Source organism: Halyomorpha halys, unplaced genomic scaffold (genome assembly GCF_000696795.3).
Source record: "Halyomorpha halys isolate HHAL.00 unplaced genomic scaffold, Hhal_1.1 Scaffold1116.1, whole genome shotgun sequence".
Classification (NCBI taxonomy): Eukaryota; Metazoa; Arthropoda; class Insecta; order Hemiptera; family Pentatomidae; genus Halyomorpha; species Halyomorpha halys.
This window is the reverse complement of record NW_027116733.1, coordinates 1-13,767: the sequence shown is the minus strand read 5'-3', so window position 1 is coordinate 13,767 and position 13,767 is coordinate 1.

Here is a 13,767-nt window from a genome sequence, read left to right as displayed (position 1 = left end):
AAAAAACACTTTAAGTGGCCTAGCGTTGGTTTTAGCTGCCCATGGCGGAGAAAAATTCTGCCGCTCCGTTATGTAGGTATTCCAATTTAAAAGACTAAAATATACAAAAATTTTAACAATAATAATCATATTTATCGTGTTTTGTATAGGTCACAAATAAAACCTCATGAAATAAAATGTTTCAAGTTATTACAAGATATTATTATTTATTGCGATATTTTGCCGCCTCTAAATAATACTAACTTCTACATTTATATTTTAAAATTATATGTAAAATGAGTTATAAGGCTTAAAAGTTAGATTCACACAATGCTTTGAATAAGAAAAAAAGTTCTGTTCTGGCTAACTTCAAGTATATTCTAGCATGTCACAAAATATATTAATTATATGACATTTTGTTTCATACTCAATTAAAATATTTTGATCAATCATATGTTATTTACATAAACATATTTTGTTGAATGTGAACAAGAATAAAATAGACTATATGGTAATACACCGCAACCAGTATCTGCTATTTCTTCCACAATGCCATATTTTTGAACGAATAACTCGGAGCCTCTGAAGCATACTTGGTTTAGTTGAATGTTGGTAAAATGAATAATGATGCAGTTATTAATATTAAGTAACTACAGGCGTTCCAAATGAGCTCCATAAAATACCAGCTGGAATTCACTCTGTTGAGTAGTCAAATATATTTCTCACTTTGTTTTTTCTCATAAATACCCGCTAAAATTAAGGTTTACTCGTTATAAAACTATTTTAAATTTATATAAAAGAAACAAAACCTTTCCTATATTTTTTAACCGTCTAAGGACTTTTATTTTTATTCCATTCTTCAATTCTGAATATAGGGAAAATTATGGTGACTTTGATAAAATCTTTTAAAGGAGAATCTCAGTGCTATTAAAAACTTTTTTTTATATAAGTTTGGCCGAGGAGTTTTCTATGACATGTCTCCGGCAGCTTTTGTGCTACGTAAATAAATGTTCAAAATACAATTGCATACTACTTTTTTTGACATATTACTTTTTAAAATTCTACGTTTCATTATGGTCAATCAGTGAAACGTGTGCTCTCCAACCATTGTGATATTTTTCGTCAATAACATTGTTAGAAAAACTAACATGGTGCAGGTAACGAAATTTATTAAAGTAATGTGAAAGAAATATAAATATTTATATACATATGTAAAACATATCCCTGCTTTGACAGTGACACTTCTAAACTAAAAACTTTTTTTTTTTTATTATTATTTTGATTTTGATGTATTCCATAAATAGTACCGTGGACTGAAGTTGATATATAAAATAAATTATTTTGTATTGATAATTGACGATAAAAACAAAAAAAAATCTAAATAATGCTAATATTATTGCCTGTCAATTAAGAAACTTTTTTAGACGCCAAAAAAAAAATTCAATTTTAATATGCAGTTTGAGACTGCGATTTTATGATTATTAAATCTACTAAATGTGATGTTAGATTACAATTGTATGATTCAGACACGTAGAGAAACTACCCATTGGTAGCACTCTAATAATATTTCTATATTAGAAGGTTTTGAGGCCATCTCTTTTTCAGGTGCCTAGGATTGTCAGGAATGAAAGAGGGAGGAAGATTAGAAACTACTGGGTTGTTAGGGAGTTTATGATGAAAGAATTGATACCTGGTTCGGGCTAGATCGGTTTCATATGGAACATTAAGGTCTTTATAAATGATTTTATTTGTGACAAAGTAAGGAGGAATGAGTATTTTATACAGAATTTTGGATTTAAGGATTGGATACTAGAGGAATTCCAAGAGCTTACATTCATTTAAATTTAGAATATGATTTCATCAAGACTACGGAGCAGTGGATCTCACTGTATACCTTGAAGGACGGCAATTTTTTTTTTATTCCAGTTTTCAAAGTTACTCTTCAGGCATTTATCCTACTCTCCCTTACCTTTACTTTTAAACAGAAATTGGACCATCATCCCCAGAACTTAAGAGTGATATTTTCAAAGTAATACTCCCATTAACGGACCCCTCTATTCATAATATGATGCCCAATGAACCTGCATTTCAGGTTAAAAAAAAAAATGCTTTTGAGGACTCTGAGCGACATTGCAGAGAGCGCCCATGGCCGAATAGCCTTAAACTGTTTTTAATTTCTTTTGATAAGAGACAGCTCAGGTGTTGCTTTATGTAAGTATTTCAAAAACGCATTAGTCAATTTTAATAAACCCCACTTATATTAAATTGAGTCAGGAGTTACTGTACATTGAGAAAACTCAGTTTTTTTTTATTAGAAGTACCGACATTTCGGCCCGAACATATTAGTCATTATCATGGTTATAAATTGAAATATAAGTAAAAGAGATTAGATTTTTTTTCTTTAATAAATGAAAATTTAATATGTGTTGTAAAATAAGTAACACATATATTATGTAATTCAAGTATCCCGGGGTTTGATTGTTGCCGGATATTACCCGAATTACTTATACTGGAGTCGACTATACTTGAAATAATTATAATTATAATGAACAAAATAAAATCAAACCTCTATCCCTTTAATAATTATTAAACGATTGATTATAATGAGGTGTAGATAGTTGACCGTAGATTACTGATTAGCTACTGTTTAATTCCATGATTATCAATCAATTATTTTTTATTATTCAATCCAATATTTTGTATAATTCCAAATTTGTATACTATTTCTTTTCAATTTTATGTTTCTCTAAATGATGGTTGTTATCTATTTTGTTCCATAGCCCTGATGAAGACCTGAAACTCAGGTCGAAACCTCGGCATAAATAAATATTTTTTTGTTTATTTATGTTTTTCTTTGCTAACCCACCCCCCGACCATCTTCTCCAATCAACTGATTATGTTTGTTTTGCCAAAAGTATTACAATATAACTGTTAGAATTTGGAACATGGAACATGTTTACAAGGAATAATGGTAGGGATTATAGTTCCTTTCCATATGTTTTCACTTGAGGGTTGCATTTTCAAGTGACATTAAAAATTCTTTGATGGGGCATCCTCAAACATATATAAGTAATAAGTGATTAAGAGATGTATACTAATCTATTGTGGATATAAGAAATGTAACAATGGGAAAATATAGCGAATGACTGATAAAAGTAAGGTTGCTAAATTATATTTAAATTAATGCAACCAAATTAATACATGAAAACAAACTGGAAACAAATGTTATTAATAACAAGTAAGATAGTTAGAAATAGTAATGAAACTGCATTCAGTGGCAATGACCAAACTATAAACATTTTTTAGAATGCAGTGTGGATGAACTCAAAGGACTACGGGTTAAAATCTGGTTTGTCTAAAAGTTTATAGGTTAATTATAACTTTTTTAAATAAAACAATTTGCAGAGATTAAAATATAAAAATTCTACTGTGCCAGCATCTCACAACTTTCACTTAGAATCCTACTTACGTCATCAAATTTTGATTATATTGGTGGACTCGTGTACTTATTATTACAATTTTTGTGATTTTCAGAAAAAAAATCTCAAGACGAAGGATAGCTAAAGTTGTGAGCAAAACACTTTATTCTAATATTGCTATATAAAAAAACAACTAATATATTAGCGTTAAGGTGGGAAAAACATTGATTATCAACTTTGTTCCCACCTAGAACACAACTGTTTGACAAAAGTAAAGGAAGTCGTACACAAATTCATACCGGGAGAGACCGGGCGGTTTTATTCAAATTCGAATCTTATTTATTTTCCTAAATTAAATTTATTTTATTTTCCTTGAGCTATTCATTAAATTATTTAGTATTTTCTATTTATCTACTGTTAATCTTTGATAAAAATGTTTGTTAATTATTTGATTTTATTTTTTTTCAAATAAATTAATTAAAGATACTTTAGAAGAAGGTGTTATAGAAATTCGCTATTTAAACCTAAAGTTAAAGTTTTTCAATAAGAATAATAATGATATCTACTTAATTCTACATTCACGTGAAGTTCAATCAAAATTTTTAAAATCATATTGGAGAAAATCGAATAAATTTTAAAAATTAATTCTACAAGTGGCACTTCCGGTCAGTCAATTTTATCGAAAAAATGTCTGTCATATTCCAGGAATATACCCGCCTTAAATATATAATTTCAGTTTCGTACGAATTTTTGTTTTGGAGCCAAGCTGTTCACAAACACTCACACACACTTTCGGAGATTAGGTCTTTTGGATTCATGGTATTTCTAAACATGTATTACCTTCGAAAACGTGAATTCGAAATTTAGCATTCTCTTGAAACATCGTAATATTTTCTCTTACTATATATTCTATGTATAGGTAAGTAAAAGTAAAAAATATTTGAGTTAGTAGAAGAAACTTTTTTACCTTAGTGGTTAAACGGATTATTTAGTAAATATAGGGATACTGATTTCAAAAGTAGACCCTTTTCATGGTTAGGAGTGGTTTGGGACACCTGGGGGTCTGAAGTGGTTACCAACATCCAAGTGGAGTTGAGACGACATGTCATCTTCAAATAATTTTGAGCTAAGCGGGTTCCGGGCGGTAATGCTGTTTGTATTGGTAAATGTGTTACTATAAGCGAACGCTGGTTTAACCAATATAACAGAAATTGCGATAGGGAGTTGGTAATACGACACGGTGAGCTGTATAGGATCGGTGAATCTTTGAGTTGACTATAAAGTTTATTTAGTTTTGGAGAAAGATCATACAGGTGGAGGTCAATAAATGTATCAAAATAGTAAAAGTAAATATTTTAATTTATTTGGTTAACAATAAATAGTTTTCTTTTACTATTTTAAAACTTTTATTAACCGTCACCCGGACAATCTTCCTCCAATCTACTTCATACGGGCAACTATCCAAAATTGTTAATTAGTTTTTGTTTTTTTTAAGGTCACTATGTGGTTAAAGGATTTTTTTTCACTTCCACTTACTTATATATGGAACATAGATAGCTAACAAGTATTGTGATAGGGAAAAAATTCGAATAAAAGATTTCGACTGAAATACATGTTTTTATGTCCCCTGAGTCCAAAAAAAAAAAAAACGAAGTCCCATAAAATGGCCTGTGTGTCTCCAAACAGCCTTGCTCTAAAACAAAAATTCGTAAGAATCATAAATTTCATATTTAAGGCGGTATATATATGCCTCAGGCGTGACAATAAATTATTCACTATAATCTACCGACCGTAAGTACCACTTTATTAAATCGGTTTTTAACATTTTTTAAATTTTCTCGGAAATATTTCTAATGAATTTGATTAAACTCGTCATGTGAATGTTGAATTGAACAGTATTCTAGGTGTTATCTTCATTAAAACAGTCTGATAGAGCTTAATTGACAAGTTTTTAAAAAAATTCTTCTACTAAAGTACCTTTAATTTTATTTTAATTGAAAAAATAAAATGTTCTCATTGTTAGCAATAACAAACAATGAAGAAATACTAAATAATAAAGAATTTTATAAATAACTAAAGAGAAAAAAATTAAAAAACGAGGCAATCAAATCGGACGGAAAAACGTCCATCACTCAAACATTCCCGATTGCATTACGAATACTTTATTTTGCTTACTGTCCTATTTTTTCAGGTACACAATTTATATTCATTACTTCCATCTCAAAAAACTTTAAAATAGGAATTTTATAGCATCAGCCAAGAAAAAAAATATTATTTTTCATAATATTCACCTGCCATGGTCTTTAGATTTCGTTTTTTCGAAAATCATATAAATAGCTTCAACAAGACAAATCTACAAAATTTGGGTCGTATGTAGGGTGGTAAGTGATAGTTGTTTGATGCGCCCACCGACCAGATAGCTGAATTGCTAAATTCTGCAGGAAGATTGAAACGTTTTTGTTGGAGAAGAATAGGTTTTAGAAATTTTTATTTATTTGTTAACCTGATCATATTATCGCCACTGAAGTGGGTCAGAAGACACTATGAATAAGGTTTTTTTTTTACCATTTTGATTTTCTTGTGGTAAGGTGCTCGAAAATATAGTTTAGTCCACCGGAACAAAGGTTTCGTGAAACAGAATCAAGGGTGGAAGAAATTCGAAGCAGTCAGAATTTTTTTAATAAAATTGGCTTTAAAGACTAGTAGTAAGTCTTTTTTTTTTCATTTTTATTTGCACCTGTAAATCTATTAATCATTAAAGCCAGCAAATGAGCTGTACTATTCAGGCATGATATGTGTTAGCATGAGGGAGACAGCACTCAGTTGTGCATCCTCCTACGTAAGTAAATTATTTGATTACGCTAGGAGCTCCCTCATCCAATTCCTCTTCAACCATCGCCGAGTTATTTCAGGGATGTCATATTTTGCCATCTGTCGTACAAATTTATTGAAATGTCTATGTAGTGTATTGCAAGACCCTTATTGTAAGTCGTATGAATCTGGTTCGTTAATAATATCGGAATTCGTAGGTCGGTGTGAATGGTCTCGTTTGAAACGTAGAGTGGTGAGTCCATTGTCAGTCTTAAAAATTGCGATTGAAAAGTTTGTATTTTGTGAATCTGTGTCTTTTTAGAGGGTCCATAAATTTGGCAGGCCATATGAGTTTTAGTAAGTAATTGCATACGTTAATTTTCTGTCTGAGGGATAATTTAGAAGTCTGTGTAATGTAGAATATAATTGTCTCAGTCGGAAATTTAGCATTTTACGTTTTGTCATAGGTAAGTCACATTGTTTTTTGTGGTATAGAGTGATTGTCTATGTAAACTGAAGGGCATGTTTATGTGCCGTAGAATAAATATTACATGTTGTGATTGATCGTGGTTAATCTTAATTTTCCATTGCGTGAATCAGGTCTAATAATAAGTCACAAACGTATTTTTTTAATTAATATTATAAGGCAATAGAGTTAATATGTAGCTCAGGAGATACTGAGGACAAGGCTAGAATGGTCCGAGAGTAAGAGAGTTTCCCATTCCCAACCCAGAAATTTTATTGTAGAATTTATTTTGGAAACAGAGGTAGCCAGTTTAACAAAGTTAAAGGGAACTAAGTCAAGACCAATTTTCTGCGATTATTTGTTGTCCACGGTCAGTAGGGGACTTTCTTCATCAAAGGAGGCTAGTGTAAAATTCCTGGGAAACTGTGAGGAGTTTAGTTGTTAGTTTAGTTTAGACGGAACAAATTACATCCATGCGGTTTGTTCTGGCTAAGAAGATTGGTAGGAAGGGAGAAGGAATATTGGAAGTGAATTGTTTGGTTTATATACCTTATTTTGGAGGAACAGCTGAATTATACGAAATGTGCCTTCCGTAGGTGGGGGCAACAGATTTTCTTGGTGTCATTGAAGTACTGGTGAAGTTTAATGGTGAGATAAAGTTTTGGTCAAAAAGGAGAATGTAAATTTTGTACAGTACTCGACACGCTCCATGACAAGTCTTGTTCCATAGCAGGATTTGAGGAACGAGAAGAGTTAAGGAGAGATCTTTAAGGAATTGAGATGAAAAAAAGAGAGAGTTGAAACGATTTGCGTTGAAGCTGCAGGTTTAGTTATGGTAAATCGTTCTTTCATCATCATCGGAATCTCAATTTAAAATACTTTCCTACTCGAGAGGGGGCAATCAAATATGAATTCCATTATACACTACATACAGCGATCACACACAAAAGTTTTTCCCAGCACACTTAAATTGTCTTTCAGAATTTGCACCTACCACATCTTATTACTTAAGTAATTACCTAACAATACAGAAAATAAATATTATTTTATTTTTAAAACCAATCAAAGTATAAATAAAATAGACAATTACAATTTTTAACAGTGAAAATAAATAAATAAATTTTAATATTGCCGATGATGGTATGATTATTAATGGCAATAAACCATCAGTGAATGGCTGGCTTATATATAAATAAAATAATTAGATGTATTTTAACATCAATAATTTCATAATGGAGGGTTTCAATTTTCAATATTGCAAAAATTAATGACGAATGTTTGCAATGAACAATAAAATTCCTCCTCTTCTAAAATTTTACCTTAATTTGCCTACCAAATTAAAACCTGCAATAATGAATGCGTCCTGTAAATATTTATTTTTCTTAAAAAAATAACATCAATGGCAAATGCATTGCCATTGATCAAATGAGTAACAAGAAAGCTTTTCATTTACCATTTTTTTCCCAATTTTTTATTTAACACAATGTATAAAAACTGCTCTTAATTACCTTGGAAATTGATCGTTCTAAGGTAAATAAGTTTCATATGTGAAAACTTTGACAGTTTTAGAAGTAATTGTAATTATTTTGCATTAAAATAATATTTTAAATTTCTCAATTTTACATACCTATTTTTACTCAAGTGTCATAAAGATAGAATATTTTTTATTTACTTTTCAGCTTGAATTTAAATTTTTTTTTACCATTATTTAAATTAATTTTTACTAGAGGTTTCGACAAAATGAAATATTACTGATTTGAACTAAATAAAAAATTTTCAAATACATAAATTCATTTATTTATATATATAGATATACGTATTTGACATTAAGTAATTACCTAACTATACGGTTTTTATATTTACAATTGGATAATTATCTAATTATAGTTAGGTAATTACTTACATAGGTCATTAAAAAAGGTTTTAAATATTGTATATATATACAAGATAGATTACCAACCCTCATAATATTAACACAGTTGTTGAATTTTTCAATAGATTTTTTCTTCTTCCATCCCGGGATCCTACAGTAGGTACCACTATCAATCCAAACGGCTTATACAAACTGCCAAAGGGCTAGGCCTCAGACCTCCTCAAACAGTGCCCGGACGACAAACAAAAGTACAATGAGCCAATCTGGCCTCGGATCCCCTCGGATGGGCCCTCTCTTCAAGTCACTTGATTCACTTCATATTTCTAGCGAAAAGTTTTTAAAAAAAACTTTTTTTTATAATAATATTAATTATTAGGGTACTTTTCATTTATACTTTTTAAATATTTTATAAAAACAGCAACTAAATAGAGTGCTCTAAATGTTGGAGGGCGCTTGTGAAAAATTCCTATTGGCAGCTCATGAGGCCCATCGCTAAAAATTGAATTGAGAATTGTTTTCATCACAAAACTTCAACTCACCGTCCTAGAAGGGGAAAATTTCAAACTTAAAATTTTTATATTTCTGTTGCTATAAAAATTTGGATTTTAGGGTTTCTGGAGAGATCGAATACGCTCGGCTTTTTTTAGATTTTTCAGTCTTAACAGCTGTCTCTATTTTTTAATTTTTCACAACTATTTAAGTTTCAAATTCTCTTATAGTTCACATTTTTTATTATTGTTAATAATGAAAACTTGTTAATAATTTCAAATAAATGAAATCAAAAATAATTTAGAGGAGTATTCTTCGTAAATTCGGGAATTAAGATCTAACTGTTATTAAAAATCACTCGTTTATAAAATGATATATCAAGTTTGATCAAAATCGTTAGACCCGTTTTTTTAAGAAATAAAAAAATGGAAAATGGAGTCTATTTAGCGCCACTTCCGGTCAGCCATATTTATCGACTTGCAATAATAGACCTCCGAACGTGTATTTTGTTCAGAAACACGGATTTGAAATTTTGCGCGATTGCAATGCTCCTCCTTACTATATATATTCCATATATTAAATTAAGTTAAGTCTGTACCACTACAACCCATGAAAGGTCAGGGTGGCAGTACCTTGTAAGAAAGCACTGTTAACTAGACCATCGATTGTGCAAGAAGATGATTAGGTCAGAATCACGCTCGACCACCAGAGTTTTACCCAATTTATGAGGCTAGGTGAACCCCGGAGGACTCTCGAACCCACAGGGCTGACTCGAGGGCTACAGGTAACCTGATATTAATTATCTGCCACAACCGGAAACTTGAACCCGTGTCCTTGGAGTTGGTGGCCTTGCCTTACTGCTACACATTCCATAAACAGGTAAGTAAAAATAAAAATCAACTAAAAATGGTTAAAAAATTATTTATGGGAGAAACTAGGAAAGAGTGATCTGAAATTTGGGTAATATCACTTTTTTGTGAGCTATGAGTGAGAACTCATACCCTAATTAACTGGACCTAGCTTTTACAGCATACTGAAAACGAAATACAAATGTAGTGATTAGGTAATTGTATTCCTCACTAGTGTATAATATAATTCGGATCCTCTGCTTAGGACTTCATTGGCGCAGGAGTTTGAAACGGATTATTGTTTGGTGAAGTACCAGCGCACTTCACCGAAACAATAATCCCTTCTCTTGACCTTAGAATTTACTAACAAACCCTCCTAACTTCCAATAAACAACAAATATATCATCTATCAAGCTACAGTGGGCTGGACTTCAACCTGAATTACATTCAGAATCCTTTTTAATTCTTTAATCCATAATAAGCCATAAATAAAATCAAAGGACTTTGATAACCTGAACGTTGGAGATTTAACCCGACATTAATCTTGCTACCAGATTTCAGATAATACTTCGCGGCATTTAAAAAGAAGATTGCTCCTAAAAATGACTCTCGTTGGTATATCACCAGTCATATCAATGCCAATCTCATGTCATATTAATGAACAGAAGATCATGATATATACATGTATATTATACATTGCAGTAAATCTCGGCTTACTCATGGGCATAATAAGAGGTAATAAAACGCGTTGACAACATTCTAGTATGGTAAAGTTTCCATATTTCATTCATATTTTTAAAATAATAGTTCTTTAAATTATTTCCTTCATTATACATATATAAGTTACGGCCTGCCACAATGTCAGCTGATATTGTGTAAATATATGTAGCACAGAGACCAATGAAGGAGTCTTTCATTTGAACCGCTACAAGACATGAAGGGTGAGGGGTGCGGTACTGTTACTGAACCTACAGTTGTGCAAGGAGGTGATATCAGAATCACGCTAAACCGTCAAAGTTTTACCCAATTAAGGGTACCCACGTTATGAGGCTGGTTGGACTCCAGAGCGCTCATGAACCCACAGGGATGACTCACGGCTACAGTAAAATAAAGAATAATTACCGGGTTCTTGGCGTTAGTAACTCAGTGCTTATAAACTATCCACTCCCACATACTTTAATCAATATACTTATGAAATAACCTAATTTTATTCTATAAATAGATAAGGTTAAAAAAAATTTACAGTTTCAAAATTAAATTTCTTTTTTATTTATATTATGAAAAGAACAATATTTTTTTATTATTATTTGATATGACAATTATAATTAATTATTCTGTTATCAAGGAAACATTTGATTTCTAGTTAAGTAAGCGATAATTAATCAAATAATTTATTTTTTTAGTAACTAGGCAATGATACCCGTGTATAGTTTGTTTTTTATTCCCCTCAACTGCAAACACCAATAATAATTTTGATACACCAGTTGCAGTATTTTCAATTAGAAACGAAAGTAAAACACTTGCCGACACTACTGTACATTATATGATGCTGGAATTTTTATAGTAAATCCTGTATTAGGATAATGCAAAACAATTAATAAATAAATTAAAATTGTATAAAAAAAGTTGATAATTTTAGCTAGCCACTCCTTAGAATAATTCGGTTCGAAAGTGATTACTTAATGTTCGGAAATGTTTCATCTGTTTGATTTTACTTGGTATATCTTATTAATAATGTGAAGAAGAACAAAATCTCTGTGTGGATGGAATACAGGAAGTATGGAAGAGACAGAATGAGGAAAGCGCTTTATGACCTAATGAAATCTGGCGGAAGGGAAAGATCCCGGAGCACTGGAAGCTATAATTTGCCCCCTACATAAAAAGGAATATGGGACTGAGTGCAGTAACTACCAAGGCATTGCTCTCCTTTCATGTGCCACGAAGAATATTATATAATATCTAGTTTGAGAGCACTTGCCTAGACGGAGCTATCCAATATTACATATCCATGTTTGAAAGTTCATCATCCTCCATGGATTAAATCTTCTCAACAAGAATAGATTTTTAAAAAGAAGTATATTAAGAACGCATTAGAGTTGAGCAAAACTCATATTCTAAAAGCCCGGAAAAAAAAGATGTAATTTTACCCAAATTTTTAATTATTTTAATGAAACCTCAATATAGTTAATTGTCAAAATTGATGATTCAGTTAACCATAATTGGGGAAATAAAAAATGGCAACTGTTTCAAAATGTTCTAAAAAAATAATTTTTCATTCGAAGGTTCATATCCATAAAACTAAAAAAACTTAATAAAACACCGTATAAAGTAGCGAACAGTTGATAAAATTCGAGCCCTGATTGTGCTGCTTACATTCAATAGTGCCCGACATACATTTTAACAAAAACAAAAACATTTTTTTCCAAATTACGAAAAATCAATATTTTGTGAATTTATTTTGACAAATATCATGGGAACTACAACTCTCTACGCACGCCTCACAGATGTCCATTAGCTCTCAATTGAGGTGTAGTAGCAGGAATTAGAAGAAGCCGTAACCAAAACAATTTTGCAAAATGTTGATTTATCGTTTTTAAAATAAACTTTTGGTTCATAAATAATTAAATCTCAGGAACTATTTAACGTAAGCAGCTCTATCAGGACTCGAATTTTATCAAATTTTCTCTACTTTAAATGATGTGCTGCGAAGTTTTTGTTAATATTGAGGTTATGAGGTCCATATAAAAAATTAATTTTTTTGTAGCATATTACGACAGGCGCCATTTTTTATTTCTCCAATTATGGTTACCAGGATCATCAATTTTGACTATTAACTATATTGAGGTTTCATTAAAATAATTAAAAATTGGGGTGAAATTACATCTTTTTTTCGGGCTTTTTGACAATCAATTTTGCCCAACTCTGATGCGTTACATGTTCCTAATATATTTTTCAAAAATCCATTCTTGTTGAGACGATTGCCAAGAGGCAATTTTTAAACATGGATATGTAATAAATTAATGAAACCTATATATAGTGAATAGTCAAACTTGATGATTCTGGCAACAATAATTGGTGGAATAAAACATGGCGCCTGTTTCAATACGCTATAAAAAATTATAGTATACAAAACACAATTTATTCGCAGCTTCTTAACATCAATACGAACAAAAACATTTAAAAACTTCACAGTGCATTATTAAAAATAGAGTAAATCTCTTAAAACTCGAGCCCTAATAGAGCTGTTTAGTAGTTCCTGAAATTTAGTTTTTTATAAACCAAAAGTTTTTTTTAACAATGGAAAATCAACATTTTGCAAATTTATTTTCGTGACTGCTACTACTCCTCAAAAAAAAGCTAATGGAAAATGTTTGCAAACTGATGTGACAATCTAGGAGTTTGAACTGAGATCTTTCTGATTCATAACGAAGTTTAGCCTGTTTGGGCCGGTTCTTTTATTAATATTTTGTTGTAAAAAAAACATAAACATTTTTATTTATGGCTAACCAGTATGTTTTTATTTTATTATTATATTATTAGAAGCGAAGGATAATATATTTTGATACACTAATACAAAACAAACGTTACAAACAAGACCCTTCATCACTACCTTAACATCCCTTTTGTCCCTGATCTCATCCTATCCAAATTCTCAAATATCCATCAAAACCTTACTCATCATCCCAATCCTCTAATGCGGTCCCTATCCAGCTCCATTCATCGCTACAACCCCTCCCCCTCCCCCGAAGGATGGAACGGCAGTGGGTCCTATATCTATTGTAAACAGATCTGGCAATGGTCAGCTTCTTCACTCATGTCCTGAACGTCAGTGTCTCGAGCACCCTTTACCAGTCTCCACTGGTGCTTAATGCCACTGACGCG